This window comes from Tachypleus tridentatus, chromosome 6 (assembly GCF_004210375.1).
Source record: "Tachypleus tridentatus isolate NWPU-2018 chromosome 6, ASM421037v1, whole genome shotgun sequence".
Classification (NCBI taxonomy): domain Eukaryota; kingdom Metazoa; phylum Arthropoda; class Merostomata; order Xiphosura; family Limulidae; genus Tachypleus; species Tachypleus tridentatus.
In genome coordinates this window covers 82321598-82341126 of record NC_134830.1, presented here as the reverse complement: position 1 = coordinate 82341126, position 19529 = coordinate 82321598, and the positions used below count along the sequence as shown (strand labels likewise).

General features: G+C 30.9%; 1 protein-coding gene across 1 annotated transcript in view; it reads left to right on the top strand.

Annotated features, from left to right (window-relative positions):
- Positions 1-12327: 12327 nt before the first annotated feature.
- The window catches only part of LOC143252921 (calcitonin gene-related peptide type 1 receptor-like), a 121755-nt gene continuing 114553 nt past the window's right edge, over positions 12328-19529 (top strand). The window contains exon 1 of the mRNA XM_076505790.1: positions 12328-12404. The gene's annotated coding sequence lies outside the window, so the exon portion shown is untranslated. The remainder of the gene's footprint in view (positions 12405-19529) is intronic.

The window sequence follows — 19529 nt, the reverse complement described above, 5'->3', positions numbered from 1 at the left end:
CGGTTAACAAATCTTTAATCAAATTTAAGTTTTCTAACAATACTTTATGAATCCTAACTATTAATCACCACCCACCACCAAATCTTAGGCTACTATTTTACCAACAAATGATGGGATTGGCTGTCATATTATAACGCCTTACGGCTGAAAGGGTGAGCATGTTTAGTGCGACGGAGATGAGAACCCGCGACCCTCAGATTAGGAGTCGAACGCCCTAACTATTTGGCCAGATTTTGTTTGAGTGTTACAGTTTTAATCAAGTTTTCTTATATGTTGTGTATTTATTTAATTACGATATTTGTTTCAGATAAATGTGTATTTAGAAATGTATGGAAGTTATATCATTAAATGTTTATTATGAAACTCTCGCTTATTCACTAAATTGGTAGAGTGTAAGAATAAACAATATATGTTTTACGAAAACTTTGTTTTGAATTTTGGCGCACAACTACATGATGGATATCTCTGCTAGCTGTCCTTAATCTAGTAGTGTAAGACTAAAGGGTTAGCAGCTAGTCATCACCACCCACCGTCAACTACTCTTTTCCAATGAAAAGTGGAAATGAATGTCACATTATAAGGATCTTACTGCTGAAAGGGCAAGCATGTTTGGTGCGGCCCTCAGTTACGAGTCGAACACCTTAACCACCAGGCCATGCCAGGCCTTTACGAAAACACTAGTCTCCAAATGTTGTTGCCAACTAAGTTCTCAAGAACTTTACCGTAAAACATATAAATCGGCGTGCCAAGAGACACACGTATATATATTTTAATTTGCTCTAGTGAATGTATTATAAACCTCGGTGCTATAACTTTGATAAACGCTTATTCAACGGAAATTTACGGAATTTGACCAGGAACATTTCTAGATTTTGAACATTGCAAACCGAATGTCATTGTTTCTTCGAAAACATTGACTAACGTAACAGAAAAAAACAACACTCGTGTGAAAGAATAGTTACCCAATAAGTGTGCTGTACTCTTATCAACTCGAAAGTAATTCGCTCATCATGAACCGTCGATAAAATATTCAGTTCCAGACCAAATAGAATACTCATTATTGTTTGTTTATAAAACTTTCGTACATAATTCATTACTTGTTATAATCCTTATTATTGTTTTGTATTGCCGTTTGTATATTAAAATATGTTTGAGTTAAGAAAGAAAGTGGCCCGGCATGGCCAAGCGTGTTAAGGCGTGCGACTCGTAATCTGAGGGTCGCGGGTTCGCATCCCTGTCGCGCCAAACATGCTCGCCCTTTCAGCCGTGGGAGCGTTATAAAGTGACGATCAATCCCACTATTCGTTGGTGGGTGGTGATGACTAGCTGCCTTCCCTCTGTAATCTAAATTGTAATAGTAATATAAGCTAAAGAAAGAAAACTGTGTAGATCTTGTTGACAAAAATAAATTATAATATGTAACATAATAATTTGGGGTCTCGTGCCTGAGAGGTAATTAGAGACAAAATTTGTTCTAAATTCAAATTTGAATCTCAATTAAATTTATACAAATTGGGCTTCAATAAGTTTGTATCAAAGCCGAGAAAAAAAAACCCGTATAGAAGCCCCAAAAGACCAAGCCTGTATCAAAGCCAAAGGAGTAATTAAACGTCTCAAACACGAGCAAGCTCGTATTAAAGACGAGAAAGAAATGGAAATTAGTCTCAGCTCCGATCGATCAAGGCAAAATGACAATTTTGAGCTAAATCGATATATTAAAGTACCATCATTTAATGATGATGAAACTGATAAATATTTTCAACATTTTCAGAAAGTTGCTGAAACCATGGAATGACCCACGAGAAAGTGGTCATAATTATTACAGTGTTTTTACTTGTAAAGCAAAGTAACTTGTGATGTTTTCCCTCTAAAAGATTGCACAAATTATGATAAGGTTAAAGCAGCTATTCACAAGACATACAAGATAGTACCAGAAACGTATCGTCCATAGTTTCGAGGTTATTGCAACAACATAGCCGACAATATATTCAATTCACCCACGAAAAAGAGGTTTATTTTGATTGATGATGTAAATCTACGGATATTGGTAACAGTTTTGACAAACTAATACAACTATGTATAATTGAGTAATTTAAGCGTTGTTTATCTATGAAAAGAAAGTTTAAACGCTACAGAAAGCAGCTGCTCTTTCCAATGATTATACTTTGACACATAAAACCACTTTTCATAAAAAGAACTTTCTTCTATCTTAGTAAAAACCTGTCCCTGTTCAATTCACTATAGCTAAGGATTATTATACAAAATCCAGCTACTCTAGTTTGAAACCTTCTGACAGTTGTTATTTCGAATTAAGCACAAAGGTACATTATGGACTATCTGTGCTCTGCCCACCATGAATATCGAAACCCAGGCTTTAGCATTGTATGTCCGAAGACATATCGCTACGCCACTGGAAGATCTGCGATTAAAGTTCAATGGCTGTTATATTATGTCTGATTGTTTGTGATTGAAAAAGAAAAATAGATTGCAAGTTCATCAAGTTTCACCAGATCACCTGATGTTGTTTATTTGGCCACTGATAAAATGGCTGATGTAGTTAGGGAGAAAATGAAACCTTTTATACCTGTTGATTCCGTGTCTTTGACAAATAACTGCTAATACCATACCCATACTTAGTCTACGTGATACTAGGGCGACTCAGTCATTGTTTTTAGAAGGTATATTGCCTTTAGATTCGAATTCTGCCACTGGTGAGACTGTTATTGCTCAGGGTGACTTTGTTAATGTTCCCCTTCTTGATATTTATTTAGTATCAGATCCATTCTCGGGACTAGTGTGGTTGGAGTAAAAGCTAATTTGTATTTAAGAGTGTATCATTATTGTTGGGAAACTATTTAGCTGTGGAAAAGCTGTTTCTGAACCCAAAACGATTAGCAAACCGAAAACTGTTTTACCTAAGAATGATATTTTCCTTGAGAAGAATCCCAATGTGCTCTTTTGTGTGATGTGATTCAAGCTTATGTTTAGAAACTAAGACAAAAACAAAGAGTATATGAATATTCATAGAAAAATATAATGGATTTGTCTGAGACATATTTTAATCTGACGGAGATATTGTGAATAATTGTTCTGTCAGCAATTCTTCAGGAAAGTGACAATGATGGGCGTGGCGGATCTCGTCTGATTGATGAAGTTCGGTTTGCTAAAAGTAAAATGATCGCCGAGCAAAAAAGTAGCCACATATGTCTTCACTATTTAAATAGTCAAGTTCTAAATTGTTATTTTTTTTTCAAAATGGCGTGCTTATTAGAAAATGGAGATCACTAAATGTTCCAACCTCAGAGAACATTTATACAGGAGAGTATAAGTATATACTCTTATACTCTCAAGTATATACTTATACTTGAATAAGTATATACTTGAACTCGTACATAATATTATTATATTTATAATAATATAAATATCAAATATATATATTTGATATATCAACTGTACAATTTGATACAGTTTATCAAATTGTAGTTTCAAAAATATATCATCATGAAATACTGAAAGTCGTCATGAACTCCCCATGGGAGGTCATTTAGCTGTCAACAAGACATGTGATAAAATTACGAGACATTTCTTTCGGCCAAAAATTAAGCAAGATGTTTTTCAGTTTTGTAAAATTTGTAATGTTTTCAATTAATTGGAAAACCTAACTAGAAAATTCCTGCTGCTCCTTTGAAACTTATCCCAGATTTTTCTTGACAACGAGAAACCCACTTGAAATAAAAATATATCTCAGAACAGCTAGTATGGGTATTAACACTGTTACTGATAAGTAGAGAACAATGTTTCGACCTTCCTAAGTCATCTTCAGGTTAACAAAGAGAAAGTTTGCAACTGACCGTGGCCAGGTGTATGTTTTAGAGACGATAGTATAGACAGATTGTATGGGGTGTTTTAGTTTAATTAAACCAAAATAAAGGAATACCTTTGTATCTATACTAATTAACAGCCTAACATTTAAATGTGGGTTAAATAAGCCAATATAAGGGAAGAACTTTACTACTACACTAGTTAATAGCCTAATATCTCACTACAACGCCTCCTACAATCCCATACCCGTTCATACTCTCGTCCCTAAGACATATGCCCGACAGTTGTTAGTTGCACACTTTCTCTTTGTTAACTTTAAGATTACCTAGGAAGGTCTAAACGTTGTCCCTCCTTATCAGTAAAACTGTTAATATCAGCCGCTCTGAGATACATTTCTATCCCAGTTTTAAGAAAACATCTCAGTCGTGTGATTATTGGCTGTATTCAGTTAATGAGATAACATTTGTGTTTAAATACTTTTACGTTTTTATATAACTTTATTATCATAAGATTATTTATATTGATTGTTATATACTGTGATGGTTGTTGAAGTTGTATAATTCTTTGACAGTGTATTGTATTTAATATATTGTTATAAATGTATACCCGTACATAATATCTCAGTTAAAAATTGTCTAACACCAATTGTCTAAGGAAGGGGTGTAACGGATTTATTATAAAATATTTATCTTTGTTTCAGTTTAATATATAATTTAAAATGTACATAACTTATACTGTTGAATGCGTATTGCGAAATGTTCACCAATTCACTAAATTTGTAAAAGATTCTCGAGTCTAAGAATCAACAATGTGTTTTACAAAAAAATATAGCATGTCTTCAAATACTGTTTCCAACTGAACTTTCGAGAAATTTGTTTAAAAGTTTATAAATTGACGCGTAGAGAGACAGGCAGATATGTATTGTTAGTTTGCTACAAGTAGTATACTAGAAAACATAGATGGCATTTTTATGATAATTCAATTAACTTCTAAATCCAAATCGTAATATGTAAGATAATAAACTAATACGTTATAATACATAACATAGTGATTTTCAATATTGTTGAGCCTTAGTAGAAATTCTCCCCTCGAGCTCATAAAAGGTAACCAATGCAGAGAGACAGTTTATATTGATGGTTTGCTACAGTTGAAATACTGTAAGCTTTGGAAGTTATAACTATGATTAACACTATTAATCAGAAAACTATAGATATTTGACCAGAAACATTTATAGATTTTGAACACAACAAATCGTTTAACTCCAGCAGGCTAAGTTTAGATGTTAGTACTTCTGAAAAGTCATTGTATAATTTCAGGTGTGAAAAACTCATATGTGATCAATGAACAGATAGTGAGCATTCTGTGAAGTGAATTGCACTTATGTCAAATCGAAATTAATTCGCTCATCGTGATCTTTCAATAACATATCAAAGAAGTTCAGGATTAGATAGAAGACTCAGTTGTTTTTTGCAAGTTTGTAAAACTTAGTGTATAAATCACTATTTTTAATAACTATTTCCAATAACAGTTGTTATAAATTGTATTACTCTTTGTGTATTACAACATATATGTATTAGAAAAGAAAACTATGTGTATTAATATTGTTGACAAATGTCATAAATTTGATATATTTCGACATTTAATTAACTTCATTTCAAATTGAAATTTGAATCAGTTTCATTCCATTTGAAATCGTAATACATAATATAATAAATTTAATGCTTGTTCCAGGTAAATCATAATACGGAAGAATATTCATATATATTTTAAAATTCTGACCATGTTTAGATTTGTGAACACTATAAGAACTATATATTTTTGTGATCGTACGTGTTCCTTTTTTGTGAATTGTGTTGGTCAGGGTAAAGGGTGGAACTCTTCAAACCAATAATGAATAACATTAGTACGATTGATTGGGATATCGTCACCTTGCAAGTACCAATTACCAGGAGGATAAAAACAGAGTTGAATTCTGAAGAAGCTCAGATAACAACAGAATATCATGAGACCATTCAGAAATACTAATTATCTCAGACTATCCCATTAATTTTGACCCTACTCTATTATTTCATCTCCTTGAACAGTGGAAACAGCTCACGAAGCTTCCACAATTTTACGAAAATGTTGTAATATTTGACTCTCCCATCTGTACGAAATAGCGTGTATCGACATCAATTCGAGAACAAGAAACACGTAGCAACATCTTGATCTTTACCCTGGTTACCAAATATATATATGCGTTTTTTGTTGTTGTACTATTCGTATTGTTCTTGTTGAAAGGATTGGTTTTGACGCATGGTTCATGTCATCTGTCAGTTGTTGCACCGCAAAATCAATATTGGATATTACAAACTTTCTAACCTCTATTTATTTCTGATTTGGAGTTATTTTTTTTTCCATGCACACTTTCTCCTGCTTAAAATTTCCATTGGACTTTTTGCCACACTGTATTAGAATCATGAGATGATCTTTTTTTTATTTCCAAGTCAAAAATGAATAATAAAGCACGCAAATAACCTGTTTACTCTATTAAACCTGGCCTCGTTTACTTTTTATCAAACATGCTAAAGTTATTTACAGATATATGCACAAAAAATAACAGGTAAATTACCTCAGTAGACACAGATATATTATTTGGAAAAATATTAAAATTAGTTAGTACTAATAAACTTGCAAACTTAACGTGTTATTCTATAAGTGCTTGTGTGTGATTATTGAACACATATTTCAAAAATTTCAAAAATATTATTATTAAAAATAAATTGAACATACGGATAATCTAGTTTAACTTCAGTATTCTAATATTTTTATAAATAATTATCATTTATTTGTAAATTAATAGTGAGTTTCAATTTATATTTAAATAATGTAATTCATTTTCTCTAGCATGAGCTGAAATCAAAGCGAAGTACATTTTAACCTTTATTTAGTATTTTCTTATATACCTGATGACGATACTGTTTTATCCTGAAAATATTCTTTCGCAATGAGAAACGTGTAATTAGATCATTAAGCTTTACTGTATCTTTGCTGTTTCATGTATAAAAATTAGTCATCATACCATAATTCTACTTCGAGTTCTGATTGATTTGCTAGTTTATAATTAAGTTTAAAAAGAATAAAAACTGTTGTTTTCCAAAATATAAACTTTACAAAACATGTTGTTTGATTATCTCCTTCATTTTTAATAAATGTCGTAAAGATTCGTTGCATTCTTTATGAGAGTTGTTGAAACACAAAAAAATATAAACTCCAAAAGGATTTCTATAATAAAATGATAATAGCAAGACTTTATCGGCCCGGCATGGCCAGGTTGGTTAAGGCGTTTGACCCGTAATCTGAGGATTGCAGATGCGAATCCCTGTGGGGACGTTATAATGTATGGTCGATCTTACTATTCGTTGGTAAAAGAGTAGCCCAAGCGTTGGCGGTGGGTGTTGATGACTAGCTCTCTTCCCTTTCGTCTTAGAATGTTAAATTAGAGACGGCTAGCGACGATATCCCTCGTGTAGCTTTGCGAGAAATTCAAAGATAACAAAACTGTTTCATATCAGAATTTATGTAACGTTTTCATGTTCATAATACGAAGTAATTGAGATTTCTGTTAAAAATTACTTTTGTACTTGAATACGAATGCCTAATACTTATTATATATATATATATTTCATTCTTTCTCAAACTGTTTTATTTTGATTCATTAAGAATGCTTCTGGTTAATACTTTTTCCATATCACGTGACCTTTTTTTACAAGATTTATTCTTAATCCATAACCACAATTTTATACTTTCTTACTAGTTGTTTTATCTATTATAATAAATTAAATTACTAATTTCTTTCCTCATTTTTAATAATTTGCTCTTCATTTCACCAGTTTCCATTGAAAATCGAAATTATTATTTTTATGACAGGTCACTCAGCTTTATCAAAGCGAACAAATATATGGTAAAAACCACCAAAAAAAGATTATTACATAACATGTCATTCCTATACAAGACATTTTCAGGTTAAACCATTAACAATACATATTAATCGTTAGTTACAAATAATTATCTCACAAGAAAGAAACCGTGTGACTATGCTATTATGTAGGAATGATTCAAATACCACCCCTAATTTCTTGTTGTTTTTTAAAGGAGTGGTATTACCCGCCCCTGTATTTAACTTCTTTGTGAAACTTTTTTCCTTACTTGTACAAGTTCGATCAAAAAATTTCTGATTAACTAAATCTTAAAGATAACAAATTTACTATCTGAGTTGCGTTTGCAAGTTTATTTTTCCTTTCAAGTCACTGACCCCAGAGGGACCGTGGTAATTTCCAACGCTAAATTTCCTTGTGCAAATTAATTCCTTGAAACAAATGATCATTTTACAATATTTTCAGCATGGCGGCCGGTGTAGGCTTCCTGGACCGGCTAATTTTCATTAATAATCATATTTTCACACAGATGGCGTCATTAGCTGTGTTTTACAGTACGGTAGATCTATTTTTGGGATATATGACGAAATTTTGAGGAATATTACGTCATTCAAAATTGCGTTAGAAGGGCAAGGAGACCATTCAAAAAAACAACTTCTTACCAACTCAATGAAAAAAAACGGTATCAATGGGGTCTGAAATACAAGAACTTGACGCAAGAACAATGAAGAAGGTGCTATTCAGTGACGAGACTTATTTCTTCGTACAGGGTCAAAGAAGTCTGCGTGTTTGCAGATCTCCAGATGAGAAACTTCGAGAATCTCACATCAATCAGTTCGTAAAACATCCCTCGAAGAAGATGTTTTGGGGTTGTTTCAGCTACTATGGTGTTGGAGGCTTACATATCGTAGAAGGTATGATGCGAGGACCACAGTACATCAAAGTTTTGCAGAGAAGAGTCATTCCAGAATTGAAAAAGAGATTTCCATATAAATCTGGCATTTTTCAGCAAGATCTGTCTCCGTGCCACACATCGAAACTTGTGAAGAATTTTATGACTACAACGTGAATAAAGGTGTTGGAATGGCCTGGAAACTCTCCGGACTTAAATCCTATTAAAAATCTTTGGGCGATTTGTAAAGAAAGACTTTGGAAAAAAGACTGTACTACGAAAGATAAGCTAATTGAGGCCATAATTGAGGTGTGGTACCGCGATCCAAAAATTAGTAAAGATTGCACTCAACTCGTGGACTCGATGCCAAAGCGTATTAATGATCTTCTGAAAAATAGGCAGTCATATCATGTATTAATTTGTGAGTAATTTTTGGATTCTTAGAAATAAAACGCAAAAAAAAATTGAAAAAATCGTAATTTTCGTCTTGTTTCAATTAATTTGCACAAGGGTGTAGAATAGCCTTAACTAGTGACATGTTAAACTAAAAATATAATTTAGCCTAACAAGCTGGTTATAGTAATTATATTGCTGCAAAAATAATAATAAAAATATGTGGTGTGTTTTGTATATAGCTTAAAATGATGGTTATTATATATATATATTTAAAATATTTGATCTTACGCTTAGAAATCTTCACAATCTAACTAACATTTCATTTTATTTCATTCAAACGACTGTTATAAACTGACTAATACATAATTTTAATTCACAGCTGATAGCTTCAATGTCTATACTCTGTATTTTTTATGCTCTATTGGAGTTCATTTTGATTTATACGTTATATAAATGTATTGGTAAAATAATTTCATGTAATCTGAGTTGAACTTCTACGTAGTATTTCATATCATTGAAAATTTCAGGCAAAGGTAAATTTCTACTAATGATTTTAATATTTTTTGATATATTTACAGTTATCTGAGTAGTTACATATTTAGTATTAAATCTTTTAACATACATTCTTGAAAATCTTATAACATAAAAATACTCAAAGAAAAATCTTGTTTTCAAGTTATTGATAGTTGAGAATATTCTGGTGTACATCATTCATAGTGCATGGAAATATATTCTCTGAGGCTGTAGTTATTTTTTTATTTTTTCATCATCATATAATCTGAATAAATTTATTGAAAAGTATTGGGATCTCAAAGAAATATAGCTTAATTTGATCTATAACTATATTTTGAAAAAAAATTGCATTGTATGATGTAGTATAAAAATAGTAGTTAAAAATATAATATTTTGTGTATATATAATACTGCTGCATTTCCTAAGCATAATTAATTCAAAACTACAAAGAGCTTTAAATGCAGTTAAAATCTACAAGTTGAGTGAAAACTGCAAATGTGATAAATTTTCAATTAATAATGTTTATATGTTTTGTTGTTTTCCTTAAGTTCCTTTGAAAACTTTCTTGTCTTCCATAATCAGGTGATAAATTCCGTCCATTCTTTTGTTGAATTGCCTTAGTATGATCAAAGAAAAAAGTTTGAAACAGAATAATATATTTGTTCCTATCGGCACATATTAGAAAAACAGTAGTGCGACCAAACCTCGTTATTCGTAGTAGTAGTTTCCTGGTAGGAATAACTTACCAAAATATCTGGAAAATATAAGGTTTGGAAAGGTACCATAACTGAGATTGTATTAACATTCAGTAGTGTTGTGATAACTACAGGAAAACTCGACTGAAATCCTTTTGTTGGAAATTGTAGACAATTCTGTATAAATTATTTCAAGAAGTTTTACGTTAATTCGATATCAAACTATTAAAAAATGTTTCTTTGCTCTTACTTACCGTAATGAAAAGTAAAAGAATACACTTATTATCATATTAAATCAAATATATGAATAGGTACCATACAGTTGATTGAAACACTGGCACAATAACCACGATGAAATTAATCTGTATATGTCAGTTAAATTCAAGTGAAACTGAGCTTAACACATGTGCAATGTGTTGCTAACGGTGCTTACAAACTCATTAGTTTTAGATCAACAAGACAGCTTTTAGGTATGATAATATAAGTTCGCAAAATAATGTATTACAGAATAAAATGCACAAATTGTTAACCACAAGATGGTTCTACTCTACAGCTAATATTAACATATTGCAAGTGGAATTTATAATGTTATGATGCTACAGAGACTAATCGAAAGATTACACTCTTCACAGTTAGTTTGCTATATATGTGATAGTATTCAGATTATTGCTAATCCAAGATGTGAGAAGAACAGCTTATTGGCAAAAGCAGAGAATGTGCCAGAAAAGGGTTACATATATATGTATCTGTTTGATTTTCCTAGTAATATGTATCAACGCAATAAATTGTCAATGTAATAAAGTTGTTGACAGTGCATGTGAAAAATATTTATTTTACGGTAAACTAAGAGTAGTTTAAGCTTTTACTTGTGCTATGCAAAAGAATTCCACAATGGCACAGCAATATGTTTACGGAATTACAAAGGTAGAAATTTGGTTTTGCTACCCGTGGCGAGCAGAGCACAGATAGCTCATTGTGTAGCTTTGTGCTTAACTACGAAAAAAGTAAATACACAAGCCATTTACGTATTCGTGAAAACTATTGTAAATCCTGTATTTAGACAGGTCAGTTTTGTGAATAAAATCGCGAGACAAATATAAATTTTATTTAGGATGCTTTCATTTACAGGGTTTGAGTGAGAAATATTATAGAAAACTTTAATGCTGAAAAGTCGAAATATTTGAGATGTTTAAATGTAATTTTGTAGCTAATAGGAAAAATGAATGATAATTCTAATAACACGTTAACACGTCTTGCTGAGAGTATATGGTTCCCTGAAATATGTGTTATAGAAAAAATGAGTAGCACACAATGTTTAGGGACGTTTTCCCTAATAGAAAATTAAATCATACTTTTCTTCGCAAAAGGTTTTGAAAATAATCTTCAAAGATTAGCTTTTCCTAGACTACTGAAAGTCTAAATATTAAATTATAACAGGCAATAACCAAGTTGTAAATAACGGATTGTATGTCATTTTGAGATATTCCGGAAACAAATGTATTAACATGCAAGTAGGTGAATATGGTATTCAACAAGAAAACAAGTTACAATATACATATATATATATATATATAGTATATATAAGTGTTCATAAAGAACTTTGTCTATATCTTTAAGATTTGATTCATGTCTTCCACAACAGGAAGAAAAAAAGAGCTAAGTGAAGACGTAAAGAGGCAAAACGCAATTTAAATATATTCGTAAAAATATATGAAAAAATTGTAACATCCTATTAAAAACAATAAATATGCGAAATTGAAACTTATGGAAGTATTGACTTGTTAAAACGGTACGTCAGATAGAAAATACGGATGGGTAGCTAAAAGAAAAATTAATTTCGAAAATTTATACTGAAAGAGCACTTAGTTCTACAAAGAAAAATTAGTTATAAAGGTTTGTTTATGGTAAGAATAACATAGCTTGTGTTAGATGCATAATTCTGTCTTTGTACATATATAATAATTTTAATAAAATAGTAAAGGTCAACCATGGAGTGCAAACGCCTGTCATTTGGCCAACAGAAGGAAAGAAAACTGCACATGCGCCTCCAACTAGCGACTCCCTGAGTTTCTACCATCCTCAAAAAGAGAGCAAACCATTGACATCATCAGTATAGGTTTAAAGGCCTGAGGCTTGTCAACGTTCACCTCTCAGATTGTGTAGTGTCAGGTAAGTGTATTGCTCAGTATTTCATCAAAGTTAAAGTTAAGAATTTTAATGTTTTTTACTTTTTCACTTATCTGTCTTTCATAATTTTACTTAACAATATGTCGCTTTTTATTTGTAATTGCATACGCAAATAATTTCATTTAATAGCTACTGGAAAATCGGTGCAATTATAATTGTGAAGAAACGTAATTTTTTCGGTATTTATAAAATATTCATTGTATAACATGCATTTGATTGTTTGTTTGTTTTTTGAATTTCGTGCAAATCAACACGAGAGCTACCTGCGCTAGCAGTCCCTAATTTAGTAGTGTAGGACTAGAGGGAAAGCAGTTGATCATCACCACCCACTGCCAACTCTTGAGTTACTTTTTTAACGAATAACGGGACTGACCATCACATTATAACATCTCCACAACAGAAAGGGCAAGTATGTTTGGAGTGACGGGGACTCGAACCCGCGTCGCTCAGATTACGAATGGAGGACCCAGCCACCTGGCCTTGCCGGCCCAACATGCATTCAACAGAGTGCTTTCCACGAACATTCTTGTTTCATATAAAATTAATATTTACAAATTATAAAACATGATATCATTCTAATTTGTAACATATCTAGAATATAAGAATTCAAAATATTTCAACAGAAGCTTTGAACTCAGAACACCACTTATATTTTATTAGAAAATATTTCATTCAAAGTTATTTGAAACAAACTGTGAAAGTTTACTTAAAAGAGCACGTTAACAAATTTGAAATCCCACCAATCAGGTCAAAACTACAAAATTTTTAGAAGTCTTTATTTGTTTACACGTGAATTTGTTAATCTTTCTTAAGGTTTGTTGAGTAAGGTCAGATTGTTAAAGATTAAAATAGATAAGAGTACGTGTCATTATATCAGATGAATGTTGATTTTGGTGACACATGAGTAGTTACTTCCTTTATTTACTAAGTAAGTGAACACTTCCCCCCGGTTGGCTCAGCAGATAGCCTGGTGTGGCTTTGCTATAAGAAAACATACACATACCCATAGGTAAGCACCTAACAGCTAACATCTTTCTTATATTTACATTATCTAACAAATTGCTAAAAATTATCAAGTGTCTAGAAACCAAGTAAAAGCTGTCACCTTTTCTTAAGCCATAAATCACATTCGTCAATAGATGGTCGCTTACTTACTATAAATATTGTTATATTTTATTACCTGAAATAGTATTAGCAGCCACGTAAGCAAAGAAGACCTTTGAAAGGTACTCTTAATTTCCTTGTTAATAACAAAATAAAATAATTCGACATGAATGGTTACCATTATTTTAGAAATATTTGATTGACCTTTTTATTATAGTTAGAAAGTTACATTACATTAAAACATTATAAACTTAATTTAGTGTGATATCTAATATGATTATACAACCCAACCTTTTCGGTGGCTTATGTCTGTTGGTTTTAACAAAGAGCGACTTAGTCTGAAACATCTATGGAACGAGATCACACAAGACTGTTAAACAGTCACGCAAAACAAATCTAGAAAATTAATGAACATCAGCCAAAACTGTTTTTCTTAAAGTTAATAACACTGATGCTAGTTTATTACTTTCAAGTTCTTACTGACGTAGAAAGACAGTAAGAACCGATATATGCAAGATACTTACGTGAATAAAAGATTATTTTGAAATGTAGAAAGTAGATAAGGTGTGTTTTCAATCGCAAAGAATATATATATTTTTTGCAATGGTGTATTTCCTACCAATCATTTTGTGATTCGGTACCATTGATGAAACTTATTTCTATTACATATTTTCTGGCATATACCCAGAAGTAGAGTACTTTATATTAATTTAATTTTGAAGATTCGCCACATCCTTGCAATTCATATGTTGTGCATCTTGAGAATAGTCATGTAGTGTCGTTTCGACATCAAATGGCTCTGTCATGGATAAAGCACACTCTAACTCACTGCAGTGTATAAGGACTGCGGTTTCTCAGTTTCTGTTTAAACAGGTATTCGGACAAAAATCCGTAAGCGACTTGACTGATTTATTTTCATTTAGTATAAAATGAATACTTGTTTCACATTCCAACTACTTGAAGTATGCGACGGTTGAAGAGATATGTCATCATAAAACGTTGTGTACATATGTCTCGTTCCTGTAGAATATATTTTGTGATGGAAAGGGCTGTTACATAGCCTTTCCATTAGTAATCATGTTTTGGTGGCATCGCATATTCTACGTCATGTCAAAACACAGTTTCATCACCATTTTATACAACATACTTTTGTTTTATTTTATTATTTGCAAACATAACTGAAATTTCAGCTAAAACTGAGAAAAACATTTTAATATTATTTGTTAATACCAAGTAAATAGATTGCTTTACAATAAAATTTACCATATCATACATACCCGAAATACATGAACTTGATTACGTAAAGAGTTACTGAGACTAATGATAAATTTAAACACATTATCTTCAATACAAGCATAAGCGCTTTAATACAAGTTAAGAACATTCTAAGTTATTAAAAGGCAACGCTTTTTACAGTTTCTGTGTTTTTGTCCTATACTTTATTTTACTTTACGTAATATAAAACGAATGTAGTCTTATTTCAACTAAACATAAAAAAATAATTGGATAGATATTTAAACAGATTTTTTTTCAAAGTGTGAAAGAACTCTCAATAAGCATCAAAATTTACAAAGTCACTATTTAGAATATTTTCATTTGATCCTAAACAAATGAATATTATTGTTACATGTTCAAATTAATTTTAGGTTTCCTAAATTAACTTATATTATGTTGAAAGATAATTTTAACCTTAGAAAAGAGATATAAAGTTTTAGAAGCAAGCACGTTATATGTCATTATTATATATATATATATACAAACACACATGCACTATGTTTTATAGAGTATAAACAACTAAGTTAATATATATATATATACACAGATAAATATAAAATATTTCGTAAAGTAGCCTAAAATACGTTGTGATCCACTGTTACTGAACAAAAACGTTTGACTCATTTATATATGTTTTTAATGAATCTTTTGTTTTGATTAAAAGTCTGACTGAAGAGGACATGTAAAGGTGTTAAAACTTGGACACTTTTTAAAGTTTTTCTAATCAGTGTTAGACGTCATAGTCGTAACATCTTTGGGCACTTTATTGTCTAAGAAAAGTCAAAGAAATGATGTGTTTGTTTGTAATTAAGCACGAACTTATACAATGGGCTGTTTGTGCTCTTCCCATTATGGGCATCCATGCATATTAAATATGTACAGTAGTGGAAATAAATACAGAAACCACAAAAATAATACAAACCATGTACAGCACATGTCAGCCATCCTTCAAATTGGACTGTTTCTGTCAGTATATTTTAACAAATTACAGCATATATAACTGTTTGTCATCCGACCAGCCAGAGAGTACAACACTAACTTATTAAATACATAAAACATAATCTTCGATACCACTTATCCAGTACACATACGTCTATATATATATATATATTGAAGCAGGTGTGGTTTTTCGGAAGGTAATACCTCATAACAAACCTATAGTAGCTTTGTTTTGAACAGTGAGGATTCTTTCATATGATGGATTGAAGCCAGACCTTTTGTGTCATTGAATAGATGAAGTTCCAAGCGTTTGGGAAAATGACACTGTTAATTGATAAGAAATTGAGTCCAGGAAGAAAATTCAAATTTTTACCAGCAATCATAAAATCTCAGAATAAATTTCTTGTAGAGGTACTGCAATAGAGAACTGCTCGGAATTCAGGAACAAGTGCCTATGCCACCCTGTGTACAATAAGAAATAATTTATCTGTTCTGGCTTCAAGAACACAGTATTTGCCTTTCACCAGTATGTTGTATGACAGCATGTTGGCCCAGGATTCTTGCTATACACAGAGAAAAATGCTTACAAGTCAGATATATATATATTATAAATATTTATAAATATATCAATATATTCTCTAATATCAACATGCATATTATGGTTCAATCTATTGTAAATCTATAGACCTAATTACGTTTCTATGAAATTATTATTCATCTTATAATACAGTATATTACATCAGTGTTTCCACATTATTTTCTTCTGTTTTCAGTAAAATTAAACATTTTTATTGTATATATAAATACATCTTTGAATACTAGACAGTGAACTTGTACAAAGAATAAATAATAGGAAATAATTCAGAACTCGCTATTTCAAGATAAAAATAGTTGATTGAGAAAATCTACCATGCAGTTGTATGTAGGTTTTGTTTCTCACCCTTATCTATAAAAAAAAGATCGTGTGTTTTCCTAAATGACTTGAAAAATGTATTACTTTTGACGCAACTTTCAAAAAACAATTATAATAAAGAAGGCCAGTGGTATAAACAAAGCCTAAATATCACATATTAAACAGGTTTCAAGATGATAATTAAGAGTAGTTAAAATACTCAACGCGCAGTTTACAAGTTTCTCTCACTCTGACGTTTCATAATTTCATTGTTTAAGTACTATTACAGGTAATCGTGGTATGGGCCAGAAGGTATTTGCTGAACATTTGTTAATTTATCAGTTTGTTATGTAACTTAGTGCAGATAACAGTTACTAAAAACAGTTTTTTGCGTATTAATCAAATTTGAAAGAGACAAATTTGCTCAAACCAATCATAAAGTTGTCAGCTGCACGTTCCAGAAGAAGGATGAATAGTGTTAAGATTAAAAATGAATGACTTGATTTTATATCGTTACTAAACATCTTTTTAGTAAGATTCGTCTTTTCATTGAGTAATATATACCTAAAGTAATTATAAGCACTTACTCAGTATCTACAGCCCCACACACTTCGTATTTAGTAAGTTTTTAACAACAAAAGTCTTCTTTTTTACTGATAAAAATAAAGTAAGTTGAACAAATTTTCAATAATTTTTGCACTTTGTTGAATTTTGACAATATTTATAGAAGTTATGTTGGTATTATAAAGCACAGAACATTTTGACAGTTCCTCACGTTTAGCCAGGTGATTGTTGCAGTTACTCTATAAAGAAATATTTGATATCTAAATTTGGTAATAAATACTGATGTTATATGTAATGGTTAACATGCGAATATACACGAGACTTTACAGATATGAACATTTGTCTTGGATAATTAGACCAGTTTTATTTTCATGGTAATTTTTTTGTGTTCAATGCTAGCTAAATTTAGTAAGGTGGTTATCAATCATGTCATTAGATTAAATTGTATATCCCTTAATCTATTCCACGGTACATTCGAATTGCGATATACGTTTCAAGTTACATCTTAGTATAGAGGATCAGGCTATATAGCTGCAGATAATATCTTAGCGCCTTCTTAGTATCATACAGGGTGATCGAAAAGTCACTGTACACTTATATATTGATTAACAGACATGTTTCAATACAGAATACAGGAGGTAAATATGAATGACAATTATAAACAATTTTGAAAGTGACCCCCGTTGGTATCAATACAGGCCTGGATCCTTCTTATTTTGTTTCTAAATACCGCTGTCAGTTGCTGACTTGAAACAGACTGAATAAAATATGATTACAAAACTGCACAGTGACTTTCCAAACACCCTGTATTAGCCATATAATACTATTTTTATATAGCTGATCAGCTACTATCACTCGGTATATAAATGATAATCGTTCTATAACGATATTAATATTCAAAGGCATGATGTTCTTAAAACACGTAGGTCCAAAAATGTTGAGGAATGGTTTAAATAAATATGTTGTATACATTACTTCAGACTGTTGGTTAACATATTTTTTCGTAAGTTGTGGATTTTATGTTAGTAAGCATCAACTGTTTTTTGTTTTGTTTCTACTGTTTTGCAGATAACATTTGTACCTGTACTTATGGCTAGGTCATTGGCAGTATATTTATTGGATTGTACGTAAAAGGCATTACTCCAGTCTCTTATTATTGCTTGCTTTAATGTTATCAACAGAACTCTTTCCAGGCGCCCTCTGCAGAGTTTCAGTAAATCTCTTACTAAAACATGAATGTTGCTTCAATATGTAGCATGAACTGTTCTTCTTCGTTTATTATCTCATAATGATTTCATTTTATATTTATGTTATTCGCTTTTTAGATAATTATTTCTAAATGTGTACATCAGAAGTTTATCAATTTTTTTTATTGAACTAAAAGACATATTCAACATATATTTTAATTTGTAAGAAATGATTACTATAATAGCTTACTTTCTTATTATTTCAAATTACATGTAAAAGTATAACAATTTGTAATAACGTTTAAAATTTGGATAAATGAAGATCTTAATATTATAAATAATATTCTTTATTTTAAAATATATTTAATTTTCTTTCTTAGAGATATATAACTTAGTGCTGCAAAAATAATGATCGTCGCCTCTCACAGCAAAACTGTGATTTTAAAATGCAATTATAATATATTAAATTTGTTGTATACATTACTTTTAATTTTGAAACAAAAACCTGTGTTCTAGATATAAATTTATCAGAGCTAAGAAAAACTGACACATGCTTGAAATTTTGTTCGAAAAATAATAATTTGCTTTGATAAGTTCGAGAAATTTTGAATCAAAACCGACCTCAAGCAATTTTCATTTGACCATTAGTCCAGAGGGTCTCTCTCTTCAGAATCGTATATAGTTCTTGTCTAAATATATCGAATCAATTATCTCTTGAAACCAGCTTTGTTGTTTATAAATTTATTGAATTAAATATTGAACTACTGACAATAATAAAAAGATATATCTATAAACTGTTTTATAAAAACATACTAAGACAAAATATTGGTTTAAATAAAAATTTTACCTTAAAAACGTCAATCTAAGTATCAATAATATGAAATGTATTTTTTACTTGAATCGAACATGACATTTACAATTTAGTTTTTAGATCTTTAGTACTCGATTGAGTTGGCTTATAAAAACTGCCCTCCAATGGCACAGCGGCATGATTGCAGACATACAACGCTAAAATCCGAGTTTCCATACCCGTTTTAAGAGCAATGTAGAAATAGCCCATTATGTAGCTTTGTACTTAATTTCAAGCATAAGAAGCTTCTATTGAATTAGCATTTTAAAAACTGTATATATTTAGTATAAATGGTG